This window comes from Cavia porcellus, unplaced genomic scaffold (assembly GCF_034190915.1).
Source record: "Cavia porcellus strain 051 isolate PalLab524CR breed Dunkin Hartley unplaced genomic scaffold, mCavPor4.1 scaffold_2, whole genome shotgun sequence".
Taxonomy (NCBI): Eukaryota; Metazoa; Chordata; class Mammalia; order Rodentia; family Caviidae; genus Cavia; species Cavia porcellus.
In genome coordinates, this window is record NW_026947485.1 from 113967797 (window position 1) to 113982892 (window position 15096).

General features: G+C 45.1%; 1 pseudogene; it reads right to left on the reverse strand.

Moving 5' to 3' along the window:
• Positions 1-413: 413 nt before the first annotated feature.
• Positions 414-4164, reverse strand: LOC100730520 (olfactory receptor 11L1-like; annotated as a pseudogene).
• Positions 4165-15096: the final 10932 nt, after the last annotated feature.

The following is a 15096-nucleotide window of genomic DNA, read 5'->3' on the forward strand; positions in this document are numbered from 1 at the left end:
CTAAATCTCATGAATAGGTGGCACTGCCTCACAGCTTTGGGTGGGTGTCATCTTAGTGTCTGCTGCCACCTTGGAAAACGTCAAAAGAGTGGAAAATTAAGACTACTTTCAGTGAAGCAATTATGAACATTAAAATATGACGAATATAAGAAAGCAAAACTAAATTTAATCATGCATTAGAAGCATTTCTTAACCAAGAAGATAGAAACCCCAAAGTATAAAGGACAAAATCTGAAAATTTGAGTAAAGTACAAGCTTTATATAATGAAACCATTACAAACAAAAAGTAAACTAGGTTTAATATCTTGCCAAATTTCATAGAGAAGCTAATATTTGGAGAATCAGATATTCATATAACATCTCAATAAATTATGGTCAAATAAGATAAACTACTGAATGCTATGCATCTGGGAAAGCTCAAGTCCATGTTGAATGATGATAATTTGCAGGACATAATGTTCTTTTACCTCCTTCAGAAGGGGCATTTACACAGCAGATCTTAATTCTTTTTATCCTGAATCTCTTCGTTCTTCCCTAGATCCCATTTGCATTTGAGGAAATATTCATTTCTCTGTTTTCCATTGTCCTGTCTGTTTTATCTTTTAAATTATATATACTTTGGGTAAGAGAAACTGCGCAGTATTTAAGCTTATATGGCTGCTTTGTTTCACGTAACATTACGGTCTCAGTGTGCGTTCCATTTTCCCATAGATGACTTGCATCTGTCTATATGTGGCAAAGCAGTACTCCTTTGTGCATAAATACCACATTTTCTCTATGAACTCATCTGCTGATGGACACAGTGAAAGCCTCTTGTGAGACTTAGGTGATCTGTGATACACATGAGTACGCATAGATCTCAGCAATACGAAATCTCTAACTCTTGAGATAATGCCTGCATCTCTGAGGGTTGGGAGATGAGAACAGAAAATTTATAAATTTCACAGGAAATGGATTTCGATTGCATTCCTCACAGCAGTTAGTTAAAATAGCAGCAACAAACTCATAAATGAGTTAAGAGTGTATCAGCCCAATGAAGAATTGGGGTTCTCCTTCCATTTCCTGTCATAAAACTGACAGTCACTGTCTCTGATAGTCATACTAAAACGTACACCATTTGCAGGAAGTAGAAGTGGAAATAGATGCTAATCCAGTCTCCTTTCTATTGTAGGGCAGACAGAGTTGCTCCTCTATGTGCTGGGCAATCAAATGTTAACTTCCCTTTCTTGTCAGTAGGGCAGAATATTTAACTGAAGAGTGATGTGGCCGGCAAGAATGAGATGCACAGGATGCAGGGCCACAGGATTCCCACGTGAGGTCATTGTGTCCCAGACCCGTCTGTGACAGACACATTTCAAAGTTCTGAAATGATTTCTTTAAGAGGGTGATACAGTTAGTCTATCAACTGCTAGGACTAAAAATTAATAATAAGAAAATTCATGTAATTGACTCACAGAACACTGAACACCATGGCATGGAGATTGTTTGAAAAGAAACTGAGAAATTGTCATACTATATGTGTCCCACTGTGTCCTCCTCTGTCAAAGTGGGGATGTAGTGACATCCCTGGGTCTCTTCCATGGAGGCTGGAGACCCCTCAAGAGTGTCCTTTTGTCTTGGTCAGTGCACCCTCTTCTACTTGATGTTTTCTCTTCATGTTCTACTGTTTCATCTGATTTTGGTTTGCACTCTCCCAGAAGGGTCTTCCTTTTATGAATTCCATTGCCAAATCTAAACCCATCAACCTCCACTCCCACAGGAGCTACTGCAGTGACTCCAGCAATTCTTGGTGTCTTTTCTCCAAATGGCAGTGAGGCTGTAAATGAAAAATTTATCATGTTTGAGTACCTGTTAATCATTTCTCTTAGCACTAAACCCAAAATCTCTAAGGCTTTGAATAACCTGTGGGAGCTAAGTGACCAGTTCCTGCCTCACTCTCAGACTCTGCACCTGAACCCGTCTCCTGGCTTTCTCAGACTCCCTCTCCTGCCACTTGTGCAATGCTCCCTGCCTGGTCCACACCTCACTCCTGCTGTACAACAGGAACAAGGAGCTCTTCCCACCCCTGTTGCTGACTCAGATCTTGCTGCTCCATGTCCATGAATCCACTCACAGCGCACTCATTCCCAGAGACCGTCCTGTGCAGAAACGCACCAAGCCCTTGTCACTCATCATGGGTTTCCCTTCCATTCTAGACCTGGTGCTCCATTAAGGCAATGTCCTCTTAGCCCTTTCTGTACCATCTCATCTGTGGACAGTTTAGACTGCAGATGGGAACAGGATCTGCAGTTCATGGCTGGGACCATGGGCAGGACACACAGAGGTTTCCTGCACTGTGGCCAAGTTACAGGGAACAGGACCAGGGTGTGAGCACTGTGAGGTGCAGCCCTAGATTCCCAGGCTTACAGCAGCACAAGCTATTTCAGAGCTGCCTTTTCTTTTCTCACCCTTTCCAACCTCCTTTCCTTGCTCACTCCCTAAGACCTTCTTTCTTTCCTTCACTTCTTCCTTTTCTTAGAATTTCATTTCTAAAACCATCAGTAATTATCTAACTTATTAGGAGAGATGTTTGGTCATTTGACAAGCCTACATTTATAGATAATCCAGGGCAACACCCATTCATTTCTTTCTTTTGGCATTCATTGTTTTGTTTAATTCTATTTAATAAGCAGCAGTGTCATCCACCAGATTCCAGCCTCTTCACAGCACGTAAAAATGCAGAGCTTTGTACCTGAACAGGTGCACGGGCTATAAAAATGAGAGAAGTTTCACTGTAGAAACTGAACGTAATGTGTACCCAGACACCATGCACTAGAATTGTACAGTGAGATTTCCATCAAAGAAAAATGAAAATGTCTAAGAACAAAATTGCCCCGAGAACAGCATATTCAAATCCACAGAGCATCAGTGATACTCGGAGAGGATGCCCCGATCTCCCGTGTGTGCGCCTAGGACCCTGCCTGTCTGGTGAGAAAACCCCGGCCCTCTTCTGCAGATGCGGCACTTACTTCGCATGACTTTCCTAACTGCCCACTTGTAGTCTCTGTTCCTCAAGCTGTAGATAATGGGGTTCAGCAGCGGAGTGACCACAGTGTAGAAAACAGAGATGATCTTGTTGATTTCCGGTGACAGGTGCACACTGGGACACATGTACATGGAGATCATGGTCCAGTAATAGATGGTGACAGCTGCAAGGTGGGAGCCACAGGTAGCAAAGGTCTTCCTGTGGCCCACCCTGGATGGGATCCTCAGTATGGAGGACACGATGAAGACATAGGACATGAGTCAGGAGGAAGCAAGCACAGCACCACAATGGGGAGGACGAACATGAGCAGGTCTGTGGTGTGGACACTGGAGCAGGAATGCTCCATTAGCATGGGGAGTCACAGAAGAAGTGTTCGATGCAGTTGGGCCCACAGAAGTCCAGCAGACAGATCATCGGAAAGGCAGGAAGACCGTGCCTAGCCCTGTGATCCAGCAGAGAGCTACCAGCTTGGTGCAGATGTCCAAACGCATGAGGGATGAGTAGTGAAGTGGGCTACAGATGGCCAGTTAGCGGTCACAGGCCATGGCGGCCAGCAGGAAGCACTCTGTGCCCCCGAAGCACACAAAGAGGTATAGCTGCACCATGCAGGTGGAGAAGTAAATAGCGTGGCCCTGGGAGAACAGGTTGACCAGCAGGTGGGGCGCAATGGTGGAGGTGTACAGGATCTCCAGCAGGGACAGGGACCTGAGGAAGGCGGACATGCAGGCAGGGGTTCCAGCTCACCACTGTGACAATGACCAGGTTCCCGGGGATGGTGAGGAAGTGGAAGCCCAGAAAGATGGCAAAGAGCAGGGCTTGCCACTCCAGGAGGCCTTGAAAGCCCAAGAGCTGGAACTCAGCCACAGAAGATGTGTTTTGGGGTCCCATTGCCTGTGGGCGGCAGAAAACACTTTTGCAAAGCACATATGCAAGGCATAAAACATTTGTAATTAATGATATTTGGAGGGGAAGATATTTTTTAAAAAAAATTTAGGCTTGTGTGTACAGGCAATTAGAAGAATAAACGCTTAATTCCACCTCCCTTTAATGGGACCGCATTCTGAAATGTCTCACTGAGAGTGGACACTAGGGCTTGGGAAGGGACAGTAGGTTCCAATTCCTGGGGTTCTTTGAATACAGACATCTCCAGTCAAAAGACCGTGGCCAGGGCTGGGGGCACCACTCAGAGGTAGAGCCCTTGTCTACTGTGTTCCACTGGCAGAACTGAAAGGGAAAAGATGCAGAGCAGAAGGGGACTCTGGTCAGATGAGGAAGAAAAGTTTGAGAATAAGGATGTTCGTGATACACACACATCAAAATAAACTGTGTACTTTAGACACACACAAGGTTCATTTGTCACTGTCAGTAACTGGGACACAGAAATTAACAAGAACACAGCCCTGTGAAAACCAGGTGTGGACAACAACAGTGGCCTCTGTCCCTAGGCCTAGCTTGGCCCAGGCAGAAGAGGAGTAGTGAGGTCCCAGCTCAGTGGGAAGCACGTGCTGCCCCAGCCCCTGCTGTGCATATTCCCATGTGTGAGGTCCTTGTGGGGTGCTGCCCCCCACACCCAAGGAGGAGCCCTTGGGGGGCACTGAGACCTCCACCCCTGAACACCAGGATCCCCTGGGCCTCCTGGTCCTGCTGATCCAGGCGAATGAAACTCCCAACCTACTAGATGTTTCTAAAAGTCCCTGTTCTCTAAAATCAAAGAATGAATTGTAGGAATAATGGAGGTTAAGAGCAGGATATATTTATTGAAAGAAAGAAAGCTGGTGTCTGAGAGAGAGACAGAAGGGGTCCCCAGTGGGTTGCCAAAGACCCCACCTTTTCTAGGGACTTTTATAGAGCAAAACCAGGAGGTGAGGCTGGTCTAAGGTAGGAAAAACATGGGAACTGTAAGGCAGGGGGGCAGGAGGTGGAACAGAACTAGACCAACCAATCAGATTAATTATTGAGGTAAAATTAACCAAATCAGGGACAAATAGGGAAGCTAGTCATGTAGTGATAGGCATGCTTAACCACAGTGACTCTTCTGTAGGGCTGGGATGGTGACTCCTGGCTTCCTAGGGGTGATCCATGCCTATTTAGAACATCAGTCCTGATGATTATACTTAGTGTGTGTGTGGTTGCCTTTGTTTGTTTTGCCTTTGTCTTGAGAGCTGGCCCACAGCAGAGGCACCTGTCTCCTTCAAGGTCACAAGGTAGCTGGTCTCCTGCTCTGGCTCCTTTGAGGGCCCATCCCTGTCTGACTGCCTGTGATATTTCTAACGAACTCAGTGGCCTGTGGTACAACTCCTAGGGGACACCACCTGCGAACCCCTGGTGACAGAGGAGCCAGGGGCGCTGTGTTCAGAGTCCCAGGGAGAGCAGTGGCTAGCACTGGTCAGTCCCAGGGTCACAGCCCTGGTGTCCTTGCTGGCCCTATACTGTGCTGGGCAGTGGCCCTGGCTCTGTGCCTGGGGAAGGCTGGCCGGTCACTTAGATCCTGCCTGGGCCTTGGCGCTGCACATGCGCACATGTTCCTGCATTCACATATGCACAGTAACACACACACACACACACACACACACACACACACACACGCATGCACGCATGCACGCACATGCACATGGGAAGCCTCAGCACTGTGCCCTCTTTCATCTCAGGATTCTCCCACCTTCCAGTCTGCAAGGCGAGGTCCTTTACTGCTTGCCCTTGAGCTGAGGTTTCATAGCCTCCACCCTGGATCCCAGCTCTTCCCTCTCGTGCCATGGACCCCTTCCTGCCTCCTCCCACTGGTGACTTCCAGAACCCAGACCGGTCTCCTCCCAACTTCAGGCCCTACTGCAGTCCTCCTGCCATTGCTCATTCGCCATCCTGGGGTGGCCTGTAGACCTCATGCGCTCTGGGGTTTACATTCTCTCCTTGCTCCAGACCCAGAAGCCAGCTCTGCATGGCCAATTCCTGACCTGAAGTGCACACTGGGGTCCCCACCCTGGCTCCTCAGTCTTCAGCCTCTCTGTGCTCAGCCTCCTCCTCCTACCCATGCCAGAGACCTCAAAGTAAGTGCTGGGGTCTCTCAGACCCCTTAGGATATTTACCTGCAAAATCAGCCACCTTCAGAGGGCTGCGCACCAGATTGTGATCTGAGCACCATACACCCCACCATGGCCTGCTCTCTGGGAATCGCCAGGTGTCTCACAGGCTTCACCACAGCTGTACTGGGCAGCTGCCAGAACATGTGGTTTCTAAGAGAAGCAGCTCCACGAGATGTGGAAAACCTGCAGAAGGACCGATGAGGACCGGAGCTCCCTGAGACTCGTTGTTGGTAACAAAGCATGGTGACCCTTGGCTTGTCCACCCCTATTGACCCACTGTCCTGCTACTCTGCTTTCTTTTTAGTCACAGTGCACTTCGTGCTGTGCTTGGTTTCTCTCACTCTCCACATGACCCTGTGAGGTGTGGGTCAGGGAGGTCTCCTAGCACCTGGGCCTTCGCTGGCAGAGGCTCAGTCGTGGGTGCATCACACAGACTGGGCCAAATGGAGCTTCATGTCCCAGAGAGAGCTTAGGAGAGGGCACACCCAAGGCTGCCCTCAGTGGTCTCCGGTGCCCTGCTCCTCTCTCCTCCCTGTCTCTCAGCCTCTTTCTCTGCTCTCTCTCTCTCCTCCTCTGCAGACAGTACTGTGCTCCCCTCAGGTTCTGCCAGCCACCTAGGACTTGCTTTCCTGCTACTCAAGGGCTCCTTTCCTTGGGATGCTGTCCCTGTAGCCCAGGGCTGGTTTGTCCTGTGCATCTGTTCCTTCCAGACAGCGCTTCCTCCAGGACATCTGGATGGGCCACTCCACCATAGTCCCTGCAGCAGGGGCCACAGGCAAGGGCGAAGGATGCTATGTGCCTTGGCTCTCAAGCCATAGGTTCCAACAGGCCTGAAGATTTCTTGAGTCCTAGCTGGGCTCACATATTCTCTTGGTAAATTGACACCATCCCAGACAACGGCCTGTTCATTTTGGCTTCACTTTCTCTCATTTTTCTAATTACATGGCCTGGGACTCAACTCAGGATTACGGTGAATGTACTTCAATTAATCTCTGATGCCTCTAGAACTCTCAATTATTTACTTTTTGGCTGTCACAGTTTTCTTTTTTTTAATTTAAAGAAATACAAAACAAAATAGAAAATGGGCAGAAATAGTACATACTTTCAAAGAAAAGAAATGGCAATGAATCACTAGCTGATGTATACATATTGGCCCCCTATAAATAGTTGTTCAAGGTACACAAGTGGAACATATAAATGGGATTTCAACCAGGGAGACTGCAAACAGTTCTGTTCAACTATCCAACAAAAACTAAATATTATGGCTATATATTCTATACTAGTAAAAACTAGGTATTATGGCAATATATGTCTATGCACTTAGACATGTACGCGTTTATCCATATCTTCATTTATGTTGAGACCTAACACAGCATATTAAATTAAAATCCTTCTGAAAAAAGATTAATAATATTGCTGGATTTCACATCATTATACTCCGGAATCAGGATTGGGTACTGCAGTGACTTTTTTTTTCTTTCAAAGTTTTTGTTCATTTCATCATGTGTCATCAGATCAGTGTTCATAAACTGTTTATAGGTTTTACATAAGCTTGAGTTTTAACATGTATTTATATCCTTTCTATGTTAAGGGAGAAACATAGCAAAGCAGGGCAGAATTGAACTTTTTCCTATAGACATATAAAACTAAAAAGACATATAAATCTGCTGTATATGGAGTTCTATCCTGGTCACTGTGCTATTTCTTGTTGCCATCAACAGAACTGGCTATATTGTCAGATAAAGTATAACTGAGCATATCAGTACATAACAGAATTAACAGAAACACAACTTTATAGATAGTGTAAAGCTACAAAAACAGGTAGCAATCAAATCAGAATGGATATCGTAATGAATCATTGTCATTTTCAGTATTGCCCCTCAGATCCAGTGCATGTATACAAACTAGGACAAAATGAGTTCCAACCAAGCAGAGTGGTGAGAGTAATAGGGGTTTTAATTCCTGATGCACTGTTAGCTATATCTTCTGCTGTTTTTTTTTTTTTTGAGGACTATTCATCCCCTTTACTCCCCCAGAATGAACTGTGTATTTTTGGGTCTCCCCAACACTCACGGTTTTGTATTGGGTGGGGGGGGGCAACCTGCTATTTACCTAAGTGTTTCTGAACTTCCTCACTCCTGGGCTGGATTTCTAGTTATATTTCTTCATTTATTAAAGCCTGTCTGTTCAACCTATCCATATATACTGTGTTAATTACCCCTATTACTCTCTGGTTCCCTATCACCTCGAGTTCCATTTTCTCATGTTTGATTTTGGTCCATATAACCTTCTTCAGGCTAGTTATATTTCCTATAAAGAGACTCTCGGTGGACTCTATCTCTTGATCCAATCTGTCTGCGATTCTCTCTTTTTTCCCTTAAGTTACTGTATCTAGGCCATCTATATTAGAAATTATATCCAAATTATATCTCTGCCTCATTTCTGTTGAGCTCTTTTTCTGTCATTAGTTGTCAGTTTGTCTTCTTCATTTTGCTTTCTGCTCCATTCATTGTGGCCTCTCTGTCGCCGTTTCTGGAATCTTGTTATTTTTCTCTTTTAAAATGTCCTGCAGTATTCTCTGTAGAGTTGAATTGGTGGTTGCAAATTCCCCTAGTTCCTCTTTATTCTGGAAGCACCTTGTTTCTACATTAATTTCTAGGGACAGTTGTGCAGATATATCAATCTTGGCTGGAGGTTATTGTCTTTCATAGCTTGAATTATTTCACCTCACACTCTTTGTGATTTGATGGTTTGTGCCGAGAAGTCGAGAAGTCTGCTGTAATTCTGATGGGTGTTCCTTTGTAAGTGATTTGTTTCTTGTCTCTGATGGCTTTTAATAGTCTGTTCTTATACTGGATTTCTGGAATTTTGTTTATTATATGTCTGGGTATAGTTCTGTTTAGGTTGTAGGTGGCGGGGGTCCTTTGTGCCTCATACATCTGAGTATTTTCACCTTTTCCTATATTAGCGAAATTCTCCTTGATTATTTCTGTGAATAGCCTTTGCAGATCATTTGTTTGTGTCTGTATTTCTTCTTTTATGTTCTTAATTCTTAAGTTATGAATCCTGTTATCATCTTCTAGCCTTTGTATCATTGTTGCTTGGTTCCTTGTTATTTTTAAGAAGTTTTTCCTTTCATGCTCCCATATTACAAATCTGTCCTCCAGTTCAGATAATCTATCCTTAGTATCTTTCAAGCTGTTAGGCCAGCTTTCAATAGAGTTTTTAGTTTCCTGGTAATCTCTTTGAACCTGCTTCATGTATTCTATTTTTTTCTCTAATTTCTCCATCAAACAATTCTCCCCTTTTTTCTGTTCTTCCATTCTACCATCTGTTTTTTTCTTGGGAGGTGCTTAGCATTTCTTTAACTATTCTACTTATATCTTGCTTTACTTGGCTAAATACTTCACTTTAGAACTAAATACTACACTTTAGAACTTGTCTATGAGGCTCTGGAGATATTGCTTTATGTCTATTGGTGCCATGTCTGATATTGCACATTTTCTGTCCTCATTCTCCTTTGCATTTATCAGTATTCTCAGGATTGGGGACCAAGGACCCTTTCTTGTTGCCTCTTCTCATATTTTCTGTTCCTTCCATACAGGTGTATATAGGAGGCCCAGTTTCTTTCTTTGTCGGTTACAGTTTGTTTCAATCCACTGGCTAGGCCTTCCTGCCCAGTGCAGTGCACTAGGGAGGCACAGACCTGGGCAGCCTATGCTGGGCGCACCCCTCCAGATCAACCTACTGAAGGCTTCACTGCTAGGGTGCACCACCAGGTGCAGGGACCTGATTTGGGCTGGCCTACTGGGTCTTAGTCCATGGCATCACCCATGAGTCAGGCACTCCCCACCAATCTTGCTTGAGAGGGGAATATGTGACTGAAGTCACACAGCATCCTATTCAGGCTAGTCTGTCCGGTCCCAGAATTTCCTCTGTTGGAGCCTCCTTATCTTATGGAAGGGTCCCCATTCCTCTCACTCACTGCAGGTCAATGCAGGGCACCCTGCCAGCTCTGCTATCAGTTCAGTTCACCGATTCCCACTCTCAGAACTTTCACGTCTCTATTGTTGCTGTGCTGATTCAGATGCAGTGGCGGCAGCAGGAAATTCAAACCATGGTTTCCAGAGGCACGAGTTCCAGCTTCAGCGCTAAGACTATACTGTTCCAGTCATAGCACCGGTACTCCATTTCCAGTTGGTTTCTCTCAGCTTAGTTTGTTCCTGGGTTGGCAGGGAATATCTCCCCCTGCTTAGGACTCCTCACACTGTACAATTCCTGGAATCTAAGCTGGCTATGTCAGAGAGCCTCCATAGCTGTTGTTATCTATCTGCCATGTTCTTTGACTGTCCCCACTATTACAGTTTTCTGTCCTGGAAAACTTAGACAAAGTCATCAGCTGTTCCCAAATAGACAGTGACCCCAAAGGATAAGGTTCCATGATAATGAGGACTAATTCAGGGGTCAGTGTAACTTTAGATTCTGACAGCCATAAGTGGAACAAGTAAACAGAACCCCTTGTGCCGTCTGATGCCTGAGCTCACAGCACTCTGGCTCCCCCTGAAAGGTGTCACACATCTGCACAAACCCCAGCTCTGTCATTGCTGCTGGTGTCCAGAGAGCCACAAAGCAAGGGTGCCATCTGGGCTGAGCCATTGCTGGCTGCCTTCGAACCTCTTGGAGCATATTCTCCACTTAGTAACCCTGGTTTCTTGTGACCTGGGCCCTGGGGAATGCTGTTCCCCAGATCCTCTGCAATGTTGCCCTGAACATAGGAAGCAATGAAAGCAGGTTTGTGACTTAAGACTGTGCCCACTGAGACAACTGGGGTGAAATACTTCGACACAGTTCTTGCATTCCTTTGGCACAGCTACCCCATGACCTTAACTGACCACAAGTGACAATTCCTGCCTTTTCAGTTCAGGGAAAATCTACTTCTGCATCACACAATGAGATTTCCATCCTTCATAAAACACAGTCACCTTTTAAGTTAGTTGTTTAACTACCAGCCTTTGAATGTATGTAAATCAATGTTGTAGAGATGCTTTAGGAGTTCATAAGAGTTGGCTGTGCTGTCTGAGCTGATTCATATTTGTGCAGACACTGGACCCTCATGTGCGCAGGGCCTGCCTGGGAAGCAGCTGTCATTCAGGTTAATGATCCACAGCCCAGAGGAAAGGAGGAAAATCAGGGTTACTGGTTTCAGCTGTGAGAAGGGCATTTTGCCAAAAATTGCTCTGTGTCCCTATAGGGCAGCAGAGCTCCAATCTGTCCCTTCAACAAAAGCTTCTACTATTTGTCCAAAGTGTAGACAGGATACCCTTGGCCACTCTGTGAAGATTCAAAACTGATGTTTAGGCTGGCCTATCCAGGAAACTGCCTGCCCCAGCCCTGCATAGTAGGGGAGCCACGGCTCAGAGAGTCTCCCTGAAACATCTGGCCCTGCTCCGTGCAACAGGGTCCCAGTGGTTATGGTAGTGTTTTCCTGATTTGTGGTTTGCTTATTTTTGTGTAAGAAATACTTTCATAATAGACAATTTCAAATAACAAATACTGTCCCAGTGTGCAGGTAAGTTCACGGAGACCCTAGAGTGGGAGTGGGGATGAAAAGGAAACAAGAGACACGAAGGATGGAGACAAGACGAAGTCCATCTGATCAAGTCTCATTTATTCAAAGAAGGAGTATCAAATATATAGGGTATTGGGGAGGAAGGATTTGGGTTCTGAGACATCAGCAGGTAACTTAGCAACAGTGGCAAGACCAAGAGTTATAGGTCAATTCAAATTTCCCATGCGCAGGCTCATAAGACGGGCTGATTAGCATAATTCCTGAGTAGGTCAATCAAACTAGGTAGGCAAGGTGCTGCTTAACTACCAAACTTATCTCCTAGAGGAAGTTAAGGTGGAGCGGCCTCCAGATATAAGGTGGCAGCCAATTGAAGGGCTTCCCACAAAATACAACAACCTTTCTGTAAAACTTCTAGAAATTTACCATTTGGCTTTCACAAACTGGTAAGGTGCTGGATGTAGCATATCACCATCTCACTATGGCTTTGTAGTAAATTGCGATATCTGGTAGTGTGAATTCTCAAATTCTGTTGGTTTTCAAATTTGTTCACTTCAGGGGTACTTGCTTCGAGTTCACAATCAATATAGCTCTGCATTTATTTAGAATTTTTTTGCTTTCTTATGTCAATTTTTAATTTTCAATAGAGTGACGTTACACAGCTTGCTAAATTTCTTGAGCCTGTTCATCGTCAGCAGAAACTGTAGTTACATACTTGGGAAGAAGTGGGAAAGCAGCTTACAGCAAGGATAGGGAAAAAGGAAACCAGCACAAACCATCAGGACTTCCATAGACTATTAAAGGGCTGTTTAACAGGGAGAAACTGCTGCCCTTCTGCTGCTGTTAACATTTCTCACAGGCTGCCTAGGGCATGGGAGGAAGCAAGGAGCTCTGGGAAGCCTGGAGCTTGACCTGCACAAGGGAGGGGGAAGGAATGATGGTTGTTTCAGCTGATGGGGGAAATGTCATGGTTCCAATGTAATATAAGTTGATGGACTTCATACTGGTTCTGAAGGATTGTCTACCTGTGTTATGATGGTAAAGTTGTGAAATGGTAAAAAAAGCCCATCATTGTATCTGTAAACTGGTTTAAAAAATACATGTGTCTGACTGCCAGGTTGACTAAAGGTGGACTCGAGTGGCTGATACCTGTGTCCATCTGAGAAGTTTAGGAGCTTGGCTGAGTGACCTGGTGTGGCAGGGTCCTCACTTTGTAAACACCCTCATCCTGTGCAGGAGGAGGGCAAGAGGTGGTGCACACCCTGCAGCCACCCTAGGAGGAGCCTGCTTGCAGTGTGGGATGAAAAGGAGGTTTATTCTCATCCCACCCTTCAGGTGGCCTTGGGGCAGGCCTGCTGATAGTTTCTCCCCACCCTAGCTGCTTTTACTGTCTTCTGCTGCATGAACTGTTCCTCCCGAGATGAGACATTCAGCAGGCTTCTGTTTCCCATGCTACTTCCCATCAAACTGCCTCTGCCCCATGTAAAGAGTTCCACTTAACCAGGAACAGGTTCAGAACTTGTTAACATAGTGTTCCTCATGTGTAATACATGTTTCCTCACCCTCTGTGGGAGTTAATGCCTGAGGATTACATAGTAATCACCTCTGGTAAATGGATGTCACTCACATTCCTGAGTTGTTCTTTATGCTGGGTCCCCATTTCAGCAGAGGCTTCCTCAGATTGCAGTTCTGCTTCTGCCCACACTACTGGCTGAGCTTGTCAATGCTCATTGGCTGGCTGCTTTTAAAGCCCCACTGCCCACAGGCACTTATGGCTGCCAATGCCCCAGGCCCATGCAAGTGCTGCTTTCCAAAGTTTTCTAACATTTTTTCATATTTTTCTTACTACTGAAATTCCTTATAATCCTCAGGGTCTAATAATTGTTAAACTTGGTCACTGAACAAAATTCAATTATAAAAACAAATGGTGGGGGTAGAGGGAGACCAAGATGAGAGAGGAGTAAGCAGCAGAGTAAAGAGCCTCTCTGAGAGTTGCTATCCAGACACTGGATTATAGCACCATGAGGAAGACAAGAAGGAGGCAGATGGGTCCACAGGGCCCAAAAAGAATCCGCAGTGTGAACCAAAGCCCACAGAGAGTAAAGAGAGAAACTTCAATGAAGATCAGGGAGGTATCTAGAGATATCTTCTCCTGGAGACAGGACTCACTGCATGAAAGGAGAGGTTTGAACCTGTGGACACATGGTGATAATGATGGCTGGCAATCCTGTAGAGGCACACAGCATTGGAGGGGAGCAGTGGATATGGAGGACTGCACTGGCTGGTGTTGAGAGCAGAGGACTTAGTCCACTTGCAGGAGAGAGCAATTGATTGGGAGCCAACCTGGTGACAGACCAGCTGAGCTCAGAACACAGAACTGCTGCTGGCTCCATCTAGAGATACTTAGCTGGGCTCAGACCTGTGGAGATTGCTTGAAAGGTGGAGAGCCCAGTGAGTCTGATCTTGGGGCAGGCCTGCTGATATTATCCACCACCCTGACAAAAAGCTACTGCTGGCATGCTGGGATTGATCTGCACAAATCAGGACCATGTCTCCACAGGTTTTCTATGAGTGAAACTTGAGGTAACACTGGAAATGGACCCCCACTGTTTCTCCTTCATTGTTTGATCTTGTTTTTATATGAGGGTAAATGTGATTCATGGCTGTGGTTCTGGTTTTTTTTTTTTTTTATCTCTTCCATCTCTCTTCTCCTTGAGTCTTCTGCACTAGCTCTCAAGGCAGCATGGTTCTGCCTTTATCCTCCAATGTAACTTATAGTTCCTTCATGTTCTACTTCTTTATTTTCTTCTTACTGCACTTTAACTTTTAGCCACTGAGAGCAAATTAGACATATTAAGTAGTTGTGTACTGTATATAATTTTTGGGTTTATTTCAGATTTTGTTATGTAACTACAAATTAGTGCATACATTTAGAAGTAGCAAATTTAAAGTTAGTTTGCCATTTGGTAGACAATTGGTACCCCTATATTGGTACCACTATAGCCAAAATTGACATAATTATAATAAACAGCTGTGGTCCTGGTATTCTATGACTAAGATTAGCTAAGAGTGACAGAAAATACAGTGTAACAGTGGCAAAGAAACAGGGACTGGACCAAACCAGCAACAACTTCTCACTTCCAGCAAACTGATGGTTTAAGATCCTAGAACAGATTCAAAGTCCAAAAGATGGCTACACCTGAATGACACCTCAGAGAAGTATTCATCATATAGGAACCCTAAATACTTCAAGTAAAACAACCCACCATAGACAATTTACCAGCATCACCCCAGGATTTAAACTAAAAATAAAAAGAAAGAAAATGAGAGTATATTTAAACAAAATGCAACCTCACACATCCAGTTCACCAAAGGCAAATCCAAGGGACAATGTGTTGAGACAGCCCAAAGGCCTCCCATCAGGT